General features: G+C 32.9%; 1 pseudogene; it reads right to left on the bottom strand.

The window, feature by feature from the left end:
* Nucleotides 1-526: 526 nt before the first annotated feature.
* LOC134266264 (uncharacterized) lies at nucleotides 527-8568 on the bottom strand (annotated as a pseudogene).
* Nucleotides 8569-15952: the final 7384 nt, after the last annotated feature.

The following is a 15952-nucleotide window of genomic DNA, read 5'->3' as shown; positions in this document are numbered from 1 at the left end:
TATGGGATATAACAAATAAAGTAAAATTAATTTATAGCGATATTCAAATCTAACGATCTTGCCAATCTTCCTAAAAATGCCAAAATTAGATACTCGCTAAGAATTCTACTCATGCGGTATTTAAAAACAATGATTGAGAAATTTTAACATTTTACATTCCGAGTGAAATATTTCCCAACATTTTATAATTTCAAGAAGAAAAGTAGCTTTTTCTATTTATACGTGCTTTTAATATTCAAATTGAATCAGATTTATTCTTATATTGTGCTATGGTTAAAATAAAAAATAGTTAGCTAATATAAGACAATATATAATTTAATACAAAACGGAAAGTAGCTCCACCCACTGTCGCCCTGTCCATAATTACTAATACAGAACAAAAAGCTTCAAGGAAAACACGTACCGCTGAGTGTCACAAAAATCTGATATATTCTGTATAAAGAACGTTGGTTCTAAATGACTTCCGCTTGTTATAGTAAAGAAACAGAGCTCATAAAATATAGCAAATTAAAATACTTTTTATTTCTTATTTTTTGGAACAAACAGCACAAACTATTTCTCTCCCATGAACATATGGTGGACATTTCAATGAACCACATTGAGCTTCTACAAAATAAAATAGGTAGCCAATTTGATTAGAATGGCCTCCAGGCAGGGTATCTGGATCCTTGTATACACACCTGTACGATGTACCAGCAGCATGGTTATAAAATCCAGCCATTAGGTAGCCCTGGTACTCGAGTGTCCAGCCTTTGTAACAAGTTTTCCTTGCTGAATGGAAACATTACATTTATTAATTACTCATGATATTAAGATTTGCTTAAAAATGAATAACGTTTGATGTTTAAACACAGCATCTGTGAAAAACAATAACGGAACTCAAGGAATTGTGCCATTCTTCCATAAAACGGATGTATACTTAATTTACTATCATAACAAAAACAGCGTGTTACTTTGTTAAATGGAGTGTGTTAAAGATTTACATATTGATCACAATATTTCCTTTCAATTGGTTGTTTGATTTTAATGGAAAGAAAACATCTTTGCATATTAACAAATAATGGCTTTGACTGACCACGTGTTGCCGCTTACATCATACAAATGCTGTCTTCGTAAGCAATCTTTCAATGCGATTGGTCTGTATTATGAGCGTTTTGTTGGATTCTTTATTTAAAATGCAAAGTAGCTAGTATTCATTTCATTGAAATCAAACATCCAATCGATGCGAAATGTGGTGAACAACATGGATAATTTTGCATGCTTGATCTTACAAAGTGACACGCTGTTACTGGAATAAGAGTAAATTCAATATGCTATACAAGAGAGGTATACATGCATTGTAATTTATAAACTAAATGTTTTTATTCAACACATTAAATATCTATTCAATATCTATGGGAAAAAATCAGAAAATTTAGCCAAGTAGAACAGACTGAAATACGGAGAGCTTAACAGGCGGAGGGACGGATAAACTAACTGACAGACATATGCAGAGAAAAGCTAAAGTCTCTTGTGGTTTCACCGGTAGGGACTTATTTACTGAGATGAACGCAAATGTATCGTAATAAACTTGTTATCAGTATCAAAGTTCAACATCAAAAGGAAGAAATATGTCAAAAAATATTCTCGAAAATTCTAGAATTGTTAAAATACAGAAAGTGCATTTAATTAACACCGAAACTAAAATGTTTCCAAATTTTCCTTTAAATTGTAAAAGATCAGCACCGTTTAATATGCTTGTTTTGTATGTATGAACGATTTTGCATGGGTAATACATACAATCAAAGTACTGAAAGTACTCATGGGAGTTGAGCATTGTTATCTGAAAGATCTCACGGGAAGTATAGGAACAGTTTCATGCTTTCAGATTCAAGTCAGCTAGAACTGATTTGTCAAAGATACAACACGAAACATTAAAATAATTTCTATTGCATTTGTATAGCCAAGATCATGGGACTGCTTTTAAATTAGCTGCAGAACTGTAGCTGTCCGAAAAAAGATTTTGACAGACCGGAGAGCTACAGTGCCATCCATTGAAGAAAACTGTATAATTATTTATTGCGCACGAACAGTTAAGTTTAGTTCTGGATTTATTCTTTCTAATTCTTACCTCAACAATTTGACCAAACCAAACAAACAACCCCCACCACCGAAAAAAAAAATCCAAACTCGAAAATACTATTTTGTGGGTATGTTTCAAACTTCTTTCAGTACCATTTCTCACTCAAACTCAAACACTACCCTTACATTTCTGAAGCATTTGAATCCAAACGCCCCCTACTCTCTTTAGAATGTGTACAAGATATTTGGTCCCAAGAAACAAACAAACAAACACTCTTTATATTCTATGTTACCATCACTAGATTGTCATTTTTCGGCCTCTGATTAAAATAAGTATTTGCTATTCTCTTTTGGGTACGAATGTTTCTTTTCGGACATAATAATTAATTTTATAGAACTCCGTGCTTATCTATTTTATCAAATGTATCTATCTTTATAACTTAATCATCAAGTTTTGTTATTCCCTAATTTTAAATTTCATTTCAAGTAATTTCTTTATAGAAGTAAGTATCTGAATACTTTACATTTTGTTTGTTTTGCGTTCGATAATTTTTCAATTATATTGAGACACTACCACTTGTTGATGGAGCTACATTTGTAGCTACATGTAAGTCTACAAATATTTACCTATACACGGCACTCAAATCCATTGAGTAGTGAGGGATCGTTTTGTGCAAGCACATATTGCGACATGGGATTTCGGTTTATATGGTCTCATCAAAAGAGTTTATCTCCAAATGCATCCCACAGGATTCGAACCAGCGACGTAAGGATCAATTAACGCCTTATACTTTGAATCTCTAGAGCAAACTCTTTTAACAACTGCGCCACGCGAGTGACATTTAAAGTTTGTGATTTTGATTTGATTCAAATGTAATTAAAATCAAACATAGTTTAACGAGCTATAACAAGAAAAAAAACCCAGTTGTAATCATTAGGTACGATCTTTCTCACAGATCGATCATTTGGATTATTATACCACTGTGTCGGTATTCATTCATTTTTATTGTTTTAATTATATAATAAAATCAAATGACACATTTTACATACACATTTTTCAAGTTCAGATTTGATGTTGTACACGAGACCAACTGAATGCTGATAAACTCATGAAATAAAGGATGTAAAATTAATGTCATTTGAAACTGTGAGATCGAATATCAACAAACTTTAATGCTATAATTATGATTTTTCCCTTTACCAACGTAAAAAAAAATGAGTTGCACGTATCTGGTCTGACCACAGGGACTTGCTCCCGACGTGTAATAATAATTTATTTTAAAAAATCCGCAATAATAAAACTACACAAGGGAGGGCGCCATTTTGGACCCCTTCCTCGCTTCAACCTCTGTTTTCGTTATATTTTGCCGTATTTTACTGACTCATCGCCACGGATCTGTCAAGAAATGATTCTTCTAAGACCTTATGCTGAAATTTCCCCCTTGGAGCCTCTTCAATACACATCTCAGACTAAAAATAATCCAAACTCGCTCGTTAGGACAGTTGGTATGGACAGACAGTGAAAACACATTCGGTTACCTCGGGGTTTTTCCACTATTTAAAACAACTGCTAATTATAAATTTGAAAAAAAACGCGTTCTAATTCCGTATTCGAATGTAAAGCGCCGAGGTTACTTTCGCTTTCTGTCCATACCAACTGTCCTATCGAGCGAGTTTGGATTATTTTTAGTCTGAAATGTGTATTGAAGAGGCTCCAAGGGGGAAATTTCAGCATAAGGTCTTAAAAGAATCATTTCTTGACAGATCCGTGGCGGTGAGTCAGTAAAATGAGGCAAAATATAACGAAAACAGAGGTTGAAGCGAGGAAGGGGTCCAAAATGGTGTCCTCCCTTGTGTAGTTTTAGTATTACGGTATATGACTTTTTAAATAAATAATTATTACACACCGGGAGCAAGTCCCTGTGGTCTGACAAAAATTTTCCAGTCTAACAGATCATTTTACTTGTCAGAGCAAATAAATGTCTGACAGTGATATTTTCCATGGTATTTTTTTTAAAAAGTAACGTTGTTCTGTCTCTTTATTGGTGAAACAAATTGAAAGAAGTTCGGTTAAACCTTAGCGTTCCTTTGACCTTACATCTTTGTTTACATCTCTATATTTAGACAATCGCGTCATTGTCAAACCAGTTAGACCAGTTGTTGCTCCTTTGATGACCTCGCACTTTTTGTAATGGAGCGTAGTGGAGTCAGCCGAGGATTGCCGAATGATAAATGACGGGACTTTTTTTTCATACGGAAATCAAAATTTACGTGTCATTTCTCAAAAGAGATGACAAAAATATGCTTTTCAAATCAAGTTAAATAAAATCCTTTTTATTTGCTTTCAAATCATTTATGAAATTAGATTAATTCAGAAAAATGAGATGGACTATTTTTATTGCGGAAATTTCTTCGAGTTTATTGCAGCCCGGAGGACCGGGCTGCTCTATACATATAAGTTTAAGTGTTGGTGTATGGGGATTGCGGCGGGAGTAGTTATTCAGAATTAAAGGTTTTCTAAACATTAGAAAGATTGTTAATCAGATTGTTCTTTCCTTGATAAATTAGGAGATACATAATATATTTACTTCCATAAGTGAATCTTTAAAAATATATATGTTTTTCATATTTAATATATAAAGTTGCTTATCATTTACTATCGAAAAAATGACAGGTCCCTTTTTTTAGAACATCGAATTTTACTTCTCGCATAAAAACGTACTCTGCACAGTTCGTGTTTTATATTCGATAATTGAAAATTAAAATACATTTTTGAATATAGTTGATGCATGTGTCTAACTTCAATTTATATTTTATGCAGCCAACATTAACTTGAGGAATTGATCAAGTTTTAAATGGTACCGTTTTTGTTTGATTTTTTATCCGACTATGAGTTTTCAAAATATTCGCCACTATCGTCTCCATCAATTAGACGCATGACTTTTCACACATATCTAAGCGGTTTGATGATCAAGACTTATTTCCATTGTTTACTTTATATATTTCCCGGGCGACAATTGATGGTTACATCAATGTTTTCTTGTATAGACTGGTGCGAGTTTGTATTGAATATCACAGGGGAGTAAATTGGCCGACACAGAAACACCACGACAGCCGCAATATAATTCATTGAAAAATTACTGCGCTAGAAATCGCGTGACAACCTAGGGAGTCTGAACATAGTTCAACTCCCAAAAATATATCCTATATGTATATATAATGAAAAAGTCTATGTACTCTTGTTATCCCTTTCATAATATTCTAAAATTATTGTTTTTTTTTTCTTTCAAGAATTAAGTCAAACATAGATTTAGGATTTGAAATGTAAAAAAAATGAATGTCCCATGTTTGTTAGTAATATGAAAACTAAATACTTAATTTTCCAAAAAAAAAAAGAAATGTCACCGACAAGAAAAATGCTTTGACCAGGTTTGCTCGTAATGAAAACCGATTTCTTACCCATCTGTATTTACGGTTTAACGGGTTCTTATTATTGTATAATTGACATAATTAAAATTTTCTGACTTGTTAATTTAACTTGAAGTTTCTGTCGAGACTGTATTATAGCTCTACTACTTTGTATTTATAAGAGAGGAAGACAAAATAGTAGTTGAATTTTAAACCTAATAAAGCAATACATTGAATAACGATCCAAATGATTTAAAACAGCATACTCTTTGTAAGCCACGTTTATTATATTGAAAGCAGACCAAAACTGTAGGAGGAGTAGCATTTTGAAAGAATTTTAAAATATCCTAGTGTTGTCGGCCAGGGTAATAAGTTTTATCTAAATGAGACTAAAAACGTAGAAGGGGTAGTATTTTGAAAAAAAATGTTTTCAAACAAACAGACAGACACCTAGACAGACAGCTAAACGGACGGACAACGGACACCTTACTATTGCATAAGTTTTTTCTGGTTTCTTTCAAGTAAATTTAATTCACAGTTATACTTTAATGTAAAATAGAGAGTTTCGTTTACTTATATATACGATTAGTTCTCACCTGGAAACATTTGAACAATTGATCTGTTTTGAACAAGGCACACAGCACACGGTACATCTTGATTGTGCAGGGAAGTAAAGTGACTTGTAAATTTTCCGTTTCATACTCTGCTCCAAATAAGTAAGCCTTATGTCCTTCAATTCCATCCTTGTAGATCCCCCACTCTGGATTCCTCGGTAAACATAGAGGATCTACAGCTGCTCCTGGATTATTATAATACGATCCTCCGGCGTATCCTATTAAATGCTCTCAAATATTACTCATGTCTAATTTCTTTTATTTTCTCGAATTATTTTTCTTAAGTTTAATTTGATTTTTTTTTTTAACAAACAAAATTTATAAAGTAGGTGTTTTCTTATTAAATGACATCTTTTTACCTGAATAAAGTAATTTTGCGTTTGAAGAACACAATTTCTTTCCCCACCTTGTATATATAATATCTTGGTTTACAATACCTACAAAAAAGACGTGTTTATGAAACAAGGATGGCGTAGTATGGCTGTTTATGGTAAGGATTGAAAATTCTCAGAGGGAAGTCAAAAGTCAAGGTAAAAAGGTCAATAATTATTGTTATCCAAAGGATGGAATACACATGTGAAATATGAAAACACTAGTACGAGCTCCAAATGTTCAAAAGTTATGACCAAGGTTAATTTTTTAAAAAGTGTATCAAACTTCAGGTTTAAGAGCTAAATAATGTTTATATCCATTAAAAGTGTCGTCACAATGAATATGTAAAGTATGAAAGTCCTAGCACAACTATTCACTTATAATACTGACCACTTGCATTGAATTGATTTTTTTTACGAGGACAGTATTTGTAATAGGCAACAACACGTTTCCAGAAAATGTCATTGTTGCTCTTCTGTTCATATGCAAAGTGTTCTTTTCATTGAAATCAAACATCCAATCGATAAGATATATATTGTGATCAATATGTAATTCTTTAACAGTACCCTCCACTAAACAAAATGACACGCTGTAATTGGAATGATAGTAAATCCCTAGCACTAAAAGGTCCAAAAGTTTTGACCACGGGTAATCTGTGTTAATTTTTTGTAAATTGTTCACACTCCAAGGTCACAATGTCAACTTAAGTGGAACCCAACGATAGGTCTTATCACATATAAAACATCTGTGAATATTCAGGCTTTAACCACATCCACTCAAAAGCTTTGGTCAGTGTTAAATTTTTGCAGGCAAACAGAAAAACATAACAGACAGATTCCGGGGCAAACTAATTTTTAAGATGGTTTAAATCGAGATAATTTACATCTGAATCTTCGATGTTTTCCACCGTTCACGGTAGCTCAGTCGGTAGAGCGCTCGCTCCGTGATCAGAAGGTCGTGAGTTCAAATCTCGGCCGCAACTGACCTACGTTGATACAAAAAATGGGGAGCAACTGTTCCTTGGCCATGCACACTTTGAAGTCAGATGTGACCTTAAAAACCGAGGGCCCGTGTAAGCGGCAGGCGTTGGCATGATAAAGATCCCTCACTGCTCAATGGCCCTGAGTGCCGAGTAAAGGTCAAAATGTAAAGCCCTTCACTAGCAAACGGTGACATCTCTATATCAGTGAAAAATTCTCGAGAGGGACGTTAAACAATATACAATCAATCAATCAATATATTTTTTCCATTGAAAAAAAGATTGACGTCTGTTATAATAATGTAATTTTGACGATGATAAACTGAAGACTCTTAAGAAGGGCTCAAAATTATGTTATAAAAGAATATGTACATGTAAGATGCTCTTGAAATTTTAAACAGCTCATTCATTTGATAATCTTACAAATATTTCTGTTGTGTTTTTTAAAAATCCTTCTTATCAGTTATGTTTTATGGTACTCCATAAATCAGGGAAAATCATACAATTTGACATTTTCAGGTACCTACTCTTGAACGTAGACGGCAGAATTTTGTGTATGTTTTATAACTGATTTAAAAATGTACAGTACAGTATAGTAGTACTTATCACATGTTATAATTTGAGCAAAAAATCTATTGCATATGGGTGCATCTGGAGTGTAAAAAAAGTACCTTTTTTATCCTACAGAAAATGTATATAATTAAATATATAAAAAACAATACATTTAATTTAAAAAAACTAGAGAGTATATATTCCGAAAACTTGTTCACTGAAATCAAGTAACCGATAATGTGAAATAAAAGAGGTTTCTATTTTGTTGTATTCATATAATAAAACCACATAGAATGCAGTAAATTTGACATCTTTTTTTACGGTTGAGACATACCTCCTTTCTGTAAGCTAACATTCACTGCCTCCTTGAACTTTTTCATGGATTCCTCAATGCCGTCGATGAAGCTTTTGAATTCCCGCCTTAAAGATTCTACCTGATACGAAAGTTGCCCCGTCAGGTAACCCTGTAAAACGTCTTTACAGCTTCCGGACTGTGTCTCATCTCCATGCGTCGTGCGGAGAATAAAAACCAGGACAAAATATACATGTAGCGCCATTATCTTATAAAAATGTAAGAAAACGAAATAAAAATAATATCGAAATCAACATGTTATTTTATGTTCGTAGATGTAACTTGGAAAATTCTTTAACTAGAAAAATAAAATGGTTAATAATTTGAATTGAAAATGTATCTTAAAGCATATACCTTTGCTATGACTAGTTCCTTTCTCAACGAAAGAAAATTTGTTGACAATGCACATGTAAATATAATATAAAATAAATTTATATTGTGTATCAAATGGTGTAAGTTTGATGAACATCTATTGTTAAGCTGACAGTAATACACGCAAAAAAAGAATTAAAATGAAACTCAATACGTTTAAAAATGTATACTGTGAAACCGGCACAGGAAATTGCACTTAAAAGTTTATTCTGTATTGTGATTACTTTGCAATCATTTCAAATTTCTTGTTAAGGTATAATGGATGATTAATGCATTAAAAGCCAGACATAAGTATCTTTTTAGGATAGTGAATGCTATAAAACAGTGATCGATATCAAAAATCTATAATCAATTAATTTATGTGAAAAAGGGTACCATCACATACTTCTAAAAATTTCAGTTTAGCATCCCCTGTTGACCAAGACAGCAGCCGTGAGCCCTGTGCTTGGTCATGTAGACGTATTATTCTGTACGTATGCAGTATAAACTGAAGTCCAAAAGTGTTATTTTTTAGACAAGTTGGCCAAAATACGACTCTGCGATAGGTATGTTTGCAAAATAAAGACATAAGAACAAACATAAAATCTACATTAAGCTCACTTTAAACGAGGTTATTGAAACCCCTGTTACATCCACTTTTCTATCATAATCCTACCCAGGGTTTAAGATTTGATCATACTTGGGGTATGCTCTTGAGAATCTAATACTTGACTTTGTAGACATAAACACTGTATGTAGGTCACAGCAGGATATTTAGTTAAGTGTGGACATTAGTATCACCAAGTATCTTTTCGTATATACAGGTTACAGTATGTCTTTGTTGAATTACAATCGCATAATAGACGGTATACATATGAAGTTAGAAATTATGAGAAAAGCTGTCATCACATGCACTTCTAACTACAAGTCCTGAGTACAATTCACTAGCACTGTTAACTGCAACAATTACTACAAGTAAAGAGAAGGCTGCTAGGGGGTTGTGCAGTTCATATAGTCCATGGCTAGATTCTGTTTGTGTGTTTCTGATTTCTCTTCATTATACTTTTCTTAAAGTTTCCAAAAATTTAAATATATTAATAATCTATGGTTAGCACTTTTATTGTTGACCTGCCTGCATACACAAATCTGTTTTAAATCTTGTCATTCAATGCAGATTACATTTTGTTCCAATTTAATCCCACTGTGGAACATGAACACAAGTCGTTCAGATGAGACCGTATAAACCGAGGTCCTGTATCGCAATAGGTGCTGGGACATGAGATAAATGAAATTTGATGAGATTTTCAGAGAGAAAAATAAGGCAATGTTGACACAATGTCGACTGGATATCGACCAACATTGCGATGTCGACCGTGTGAACGACGTTAACAAGAAAAAATAAGGGCAATTTTGACACGATGTAGACTTGACATCGACCAACATTGCGATGCCGACAATGTGAACGATATAAACATGATAAAAGGAAGGCAACGTTGACACGATGTTGACTCGACCAACATTGTGATGTCGACGATGTGAACAAAGTTAACAAGAACAAGAAGAAGGGCAATGTTGACACAATGTCGACTCGATATAAAACAATATTGAAGTTTAACCTACTTAAAAAAATAAATAGTACATTGAAATTGCCAAAACTTTTGAATGAGAATAGATAAAGCTTTCATATGGGACATGTATCTTACCTGTGACAAGACCATTCTAAACACACTATGACTTTTGACCTCGTGACCCTTAAGTTTGACATACTTTTAAAAAACTTGTTCATGACTTTTGAATGAATAGAAATAGGGTGTTCATATTAAATTTGTGTATTACTTGTGACAAGACCTTTCTAAATACACAATGATTTTTAATAGTGTGACCTTGTCCTTGAAGTTTGACCTAATTAATATTTAAAAATTTTAATTTTTCCTTTTAACTTGTGATTGAGAAGAGATACGACTTTAATGCAAAGCAGGAAACAACATTGTCTTCGATTGTAAGGCTCATTATATAAATTGTATTTTAGAAGGACTTGGATTTAATTTTACAAGTGGCAATCCCACTTATACTCATACTTCTCTTTCTAAGGAAGAAATTTTTCTAAATCAATTTTGAATATTTTTTTCATATTTTAAAGAGCCAAAATGAATTAGAACTACCCTATATATATTGGATTCCGACACTTCATAAGAATCCTTACAAACAAAGATACATTGCAGGTTCCTGTAAATTTTCAACCAAACCTCTTTCATCACTCCTAACTAAGATATTGAAAGTACTGAAAGAAAAATTTCAAGAGTACTGTGCAACAATATATTCAAGAAGTAGTGTGAATGAGATGAGGATACTCAAAAATTCCAAAGAATTTTTGGAAATTTTAAAATCAAAATCAACAGCTTTTAAACTTACGAATTTTCAATTTCATACACAACTATTCACCACGATGAATTAAAGTCCAGGCTTTATAATATCATTGACAGCTGCTTCTTCAATAAAAATGGAACTTGTAAATTTACTTACCTTGTCATTGGTCATTCGAAAATTATTTTGTTAAAAGACATTCTCATTGCACACATAAGTACTCTGAAGTTGACATCCAGAAGATGCTTGAGTTTCTGATTGACAATATCTATGTGGTTTTTAGCCAGGTATTTAAACAATCTATTGGAATTCCCATGGGTACCAATTGCGCCCTGTTATTAGCAGACATATTTTTATATTCATATGAAGCAGAATTTGTACAAAATCTTATGCTTGACAAAAAGAAAACACTTGCTGTGGCTTTCAACTCGACAGTTAGATATATCGACGACGTATTGTCAATTAACAATGGTGATTTCCATTCCTACGTCGATACGATATCACTACTGGACGAAAAAAGTGCTGAGAATCCCAAATTTTACTGATAATGTCTGATAATTACTGATACGGTGCTGTTCTTGCTGATAATTACTGATATTTACTGTTATTATTACTGTTGTTGCTGATAATTTTAGTTGTTGCTGATAAATACTGATAATTACTGTCGTCTTTTACTGTGGAGTCTGATAGATACTGATAAATACTGTTGAGGTACTGTCGCTGCTGAGAATTGCTGATAATTACTGTTGAGGTACTGTCGATGCTGAGATTTACTGATAATTACTGTGGTCATTGTTTTTAACCTGGGAATGGATTAAAATAGCCTGAGAAATGATTATTTGTTTTTTTTTTTTTTAAAGTATTTTAACAAATTCATTACAGTCAATTACAAAATAAATTATTCTAAATAAAAAAGTCACATTTTATTAATTTGTTTTCAGTTTTCATATATTAATTTCATTATAATAATTTTTGACCATAATGTTAACATAAGCTTTCATAAATGTTTATGTTTTTTCTTTAAATTTCTCCTTACACGTAGATGACATTATCTGAGGAAAATTATTCTGTTGTATTTGCAGTGGTTTTTCTTCCCAAGTACTTTTTTAAAAGTTTAATTGTTGTTCAAAAAAAATCTCATCTCATATTTTTTCTCACATGTATTTGTACTGTCATCAAAAGCTTTTTGTGGGTTTCTTTAATACTTCAATACAGTCAATGGTTTTAAATATCAATTTATTTTACCGTGTGGAGAACTGAAAATGCATGACCACATTAAGTTGAAAACACCCCCCCCCCCTTTTCCAATAACTTTTAAATTTAAGCTCTCATTTTAACAAGACAGTATTAAATATTTTTCATAAAATCTAGTCTTGAAGAGTACACTTTGTTATTTTATAGAAGAATGTGACAGGGTTAAATAATTAAATTGAAGCATCTTTATTTTTTTTATATATTATGTAGACAACGCGCTCTAGTTCTCCGATGTCCTCCCTGCGAATTTTATATCGTGTCGCTTTCTAGCCTTTTCTCTCTCTCAATCTCTTTTAAATTATTTGTTAAGGCTTAAGGATTGTACACTACATGACATAAATCTTATGCAGAGTGATTTTCAGTCAATGAAATATACGTCTTTCTTTAGGCTAATTCTTTTTTCATTGTATACAGTTTTAAGTCTATGGGCATATGGCTTCTAATATTATGCGCCACTCCTTAAACATGTTATATGCGGTCAGTCAGTTAAAAAACTAAATAAAATAAATCATAACTTGAATAAACTTTTTCTATTAATGCAAACTTTGTGCTTGTTTTATTGAACATACATGTCAACCACGTGTAAAAGTTCTACTTTCGTTTTAGAATCGGGTCAATTATTAGTACATTCTGCTATAGGGATGTCGTTACAGCTTGCGTTATTGTAAAATTAGAACTTTGTGCAGTGATTATATATTTTTTTTAATTCCATTTTTCTCCGATACCTTGGTATAAACGAACAGTACAGACTTGGTGCTTATTTATATGATTTTACTTGATTGTAGCACAAAAAGGAGGGGGTGAAATACTGTTTACGATTAAGTGATAGCGGATAGGGCAAGGTTTGTTCTTTAGTTGTGTGTTTTAAAAGTCATGCAAGTTATGATATTATACGTGGGCATGACAACGTATTTGAGCATATTGATATTTAACATTACATTATATAACCACTTTCATCGCTCAGTACAATGTGTAAATCTATTACAACAAACTAGAAAGTGATGAACCTTTTCTTACAATTAATTTTTCACTTCATTGATTCTGCCGCTTTTCGATAAAACACCCTGTATCACCTAGGGCGACTTCGATTCGTACCCGAGTACGAGTTACTTGAGTTTCAATCGAACGACCATAGTTACTACTCAAAATACGTCATATGACCTTATGAACTCTACCCAAGCTAACCCAGCCATACAGTAGGATTACTAGAGTTTCGATATGGCGGCGTCGAAAGAAAAACTCGAACGCAGGAATTATTTTTTACTAAATATTATGTTTAGCATCGCTTATCCTTAAAAGCAAACTTCGAAACTTACTTTCTACATGAACGCTTTATAATTTATATACATATATGTTTATTTGATTAGATTTTTCAGGCTTACTGCTCGATAACAGCAGAGACATAAATTCAAATTCGAAACCAAAAAAGTTCAGAGCTGAAAAAGAAAAACATTTCAACTGCAGCAAAAGCTGTAGAAAAAATTAACTCAACAGATGATGTCAAAATGGGCCTATTCGACCGCCTTTTAAAACTCATAGAGGAAATTTATTTTATTTTCGCTACCCTTCAAACTCATATGAGTTCGCCTGAAAACCACATGTTTGTGTAAACATCCGGTCATGTGACGTCAACCAAGAGTTAATACTCGGGTATGAATCGAAGTCGCCCCTACAGTTGTTGACAAAAATTTTCCGGAAATAGAGTAAATAGTAGAACCAAAAGTGTTTTGGAACAGATCTGTATTTCCCGAATTGCCGTAAGCCAATAAAAGCACCCATTGTGCGACTGCAAAAGCCATTAGTCAACATCACTAAGCCGATGCTGATCAGTAAGAACTATCCGCCACATAAAACGAAAAGTTGACATAAGTTATAAATCACCACCTTTGAAGCCGACAACCCTCGCACCGTGTCAAATTCCCAAGAAGGCTGTAGTGCCTTTCCCACAGATAACAACCTGTTCGGCTGTTGTTAATTGTTTTCATCACTACTACAAACGAATTACTTGAAGGGCTTGTAATGTATCTAAGCGCAGTTGCAGAACAATAAAACCTTAATAAATGAATAATGAAAAACAACTATTTGTACAAGACTCAATATCATGTAAAGGGGATAGCAAATACAAACAGTAAACTTGTACCTTCAAAAATGAAATGCGGAATTTTTTTTTTTTTTTTTTTTTTTTAATTATTTTAATTCCTCCATAATCTGGACGATTGAATCGAACATGATTAGGTAAATCAACTTGAAGTGAAATCGATATAAAAATCTTCAAGGTAAAAGTGGGCCTAACATGAATTAAAAACCAAAACGGCTAAATGTCAAGTACAAAAGACTGCCTGAAACTTGTACCTAGGACTTGCCTAAAGTACTGTAAAAATTCACAATATTTTAGTAATCAACTAATACCGAAACAAACAAATTGGCAGATATTTTTCCAACAAATTGTTTTCTTTTTATACAGAAAAAGGATAAATCTGGAAGGCATCAACATGCACTTCTAGACTTATCAAATAAACAAGCGATGGAAAATAAATCGCCGGGGTAAAAGTTGAAACTAAAATGAAAAGACCCGCATGGGTACAAACTTGGCAAGTACAAAAGACTGCCTGAAACTTGTACTTAGGACTTGCCTAAAGTACTGTAGAATTTCACAATATTTTAGTAATCAACTTATACCGAAACAAACGAATTGGCAGACAATTTCCAACGATTTTCCTTCACAGAAAAAGGATAAGTCGATCTGGAATGCACTGAAATACATTCATAGACATCAAATAAAAACCGATGGAAAAAATCGCCATATGCATGGTAAAAGCTGAAACTAAAATGAAAAAACCCGAACGGGTTTAAACTTGGCAAGTACAAAAGACTGCCTGAAACTTGTACTTAGGACTTGCCTAAAGTACTGTAAAAATTCACAATATTTTAGTAATCAACTAATACCGAAACAAACTAATTGGCAGACATTCTTCCAAAGAATTTACTTCACAGAAAAAGGATAAATCTGGAATGCTTTAAAATACATTCCTAGATATCAAATAGAAAAACGATGGAAAAATCGCCATCTGCATGGTAAAAGCCGAAACCAAAATGAAAAAACCCAAATGGGTTGAAACTTGGCAAGTACCAAAAAAAACTGCCTGAAACTTGTACTTAGTATCTGCCTAAAGTACTGTAAAAATTAAACCAACAACGAAACAATCAAATTTGCTGATACTTTTTCCAACCGAATTTTCTTCACAGAAAAAGGATAAATCCGTTTTACATTATTAGACATCCTAAATGCCTATCGTACTGTTAAAATAACAAAATGTTGTATAATTTCAAAGAATATCTATCTGAAAAATTGACTAACAATAAAAGTAACAAAATGGTGACAAACTTTTATGACTTAGATGTATATCTATTTTCTCGCTGAAATTAAAGCTCCCCTTATACTCCTATATAAATGAACATTCCCCTGACTGTTCAGATGAACTCCGTCGTGAACAAATTTACGACTGCAGTCTCCTTCACGGGGAGAAACGAAATAATTCCCATGTTCCCAAAATACGCAGTAACCCAGTGCTGGCAATGCATCTCTCAATACTGCGTTTACTTTGTCTGCAATATTATTGTACCCAAAACGAACACCAAATCGTG

Source organism: Saccostrea cucullata, unplaced genomic scaffold, assembly GCF_032062105.1.
Source record: "Saccostrea cucullata isolate Sc308-1 unplaced genomic scaffold, CSIRO_AGI_Scuc_v1 ctg10287, whole genome shotgun sequence".
Lineage (NCBI taxonomy): Eukaryota > Metazoa > Mollusca > Bivalvia > Ostreida > Ostreidae > Saccostrea > Saccostrea cuccullata.
The sequence above is the reverse complement of the archived record's forward strand: the minus strand, read 5'-3'. Positions and strand labels throughout refer to the sequence as shown.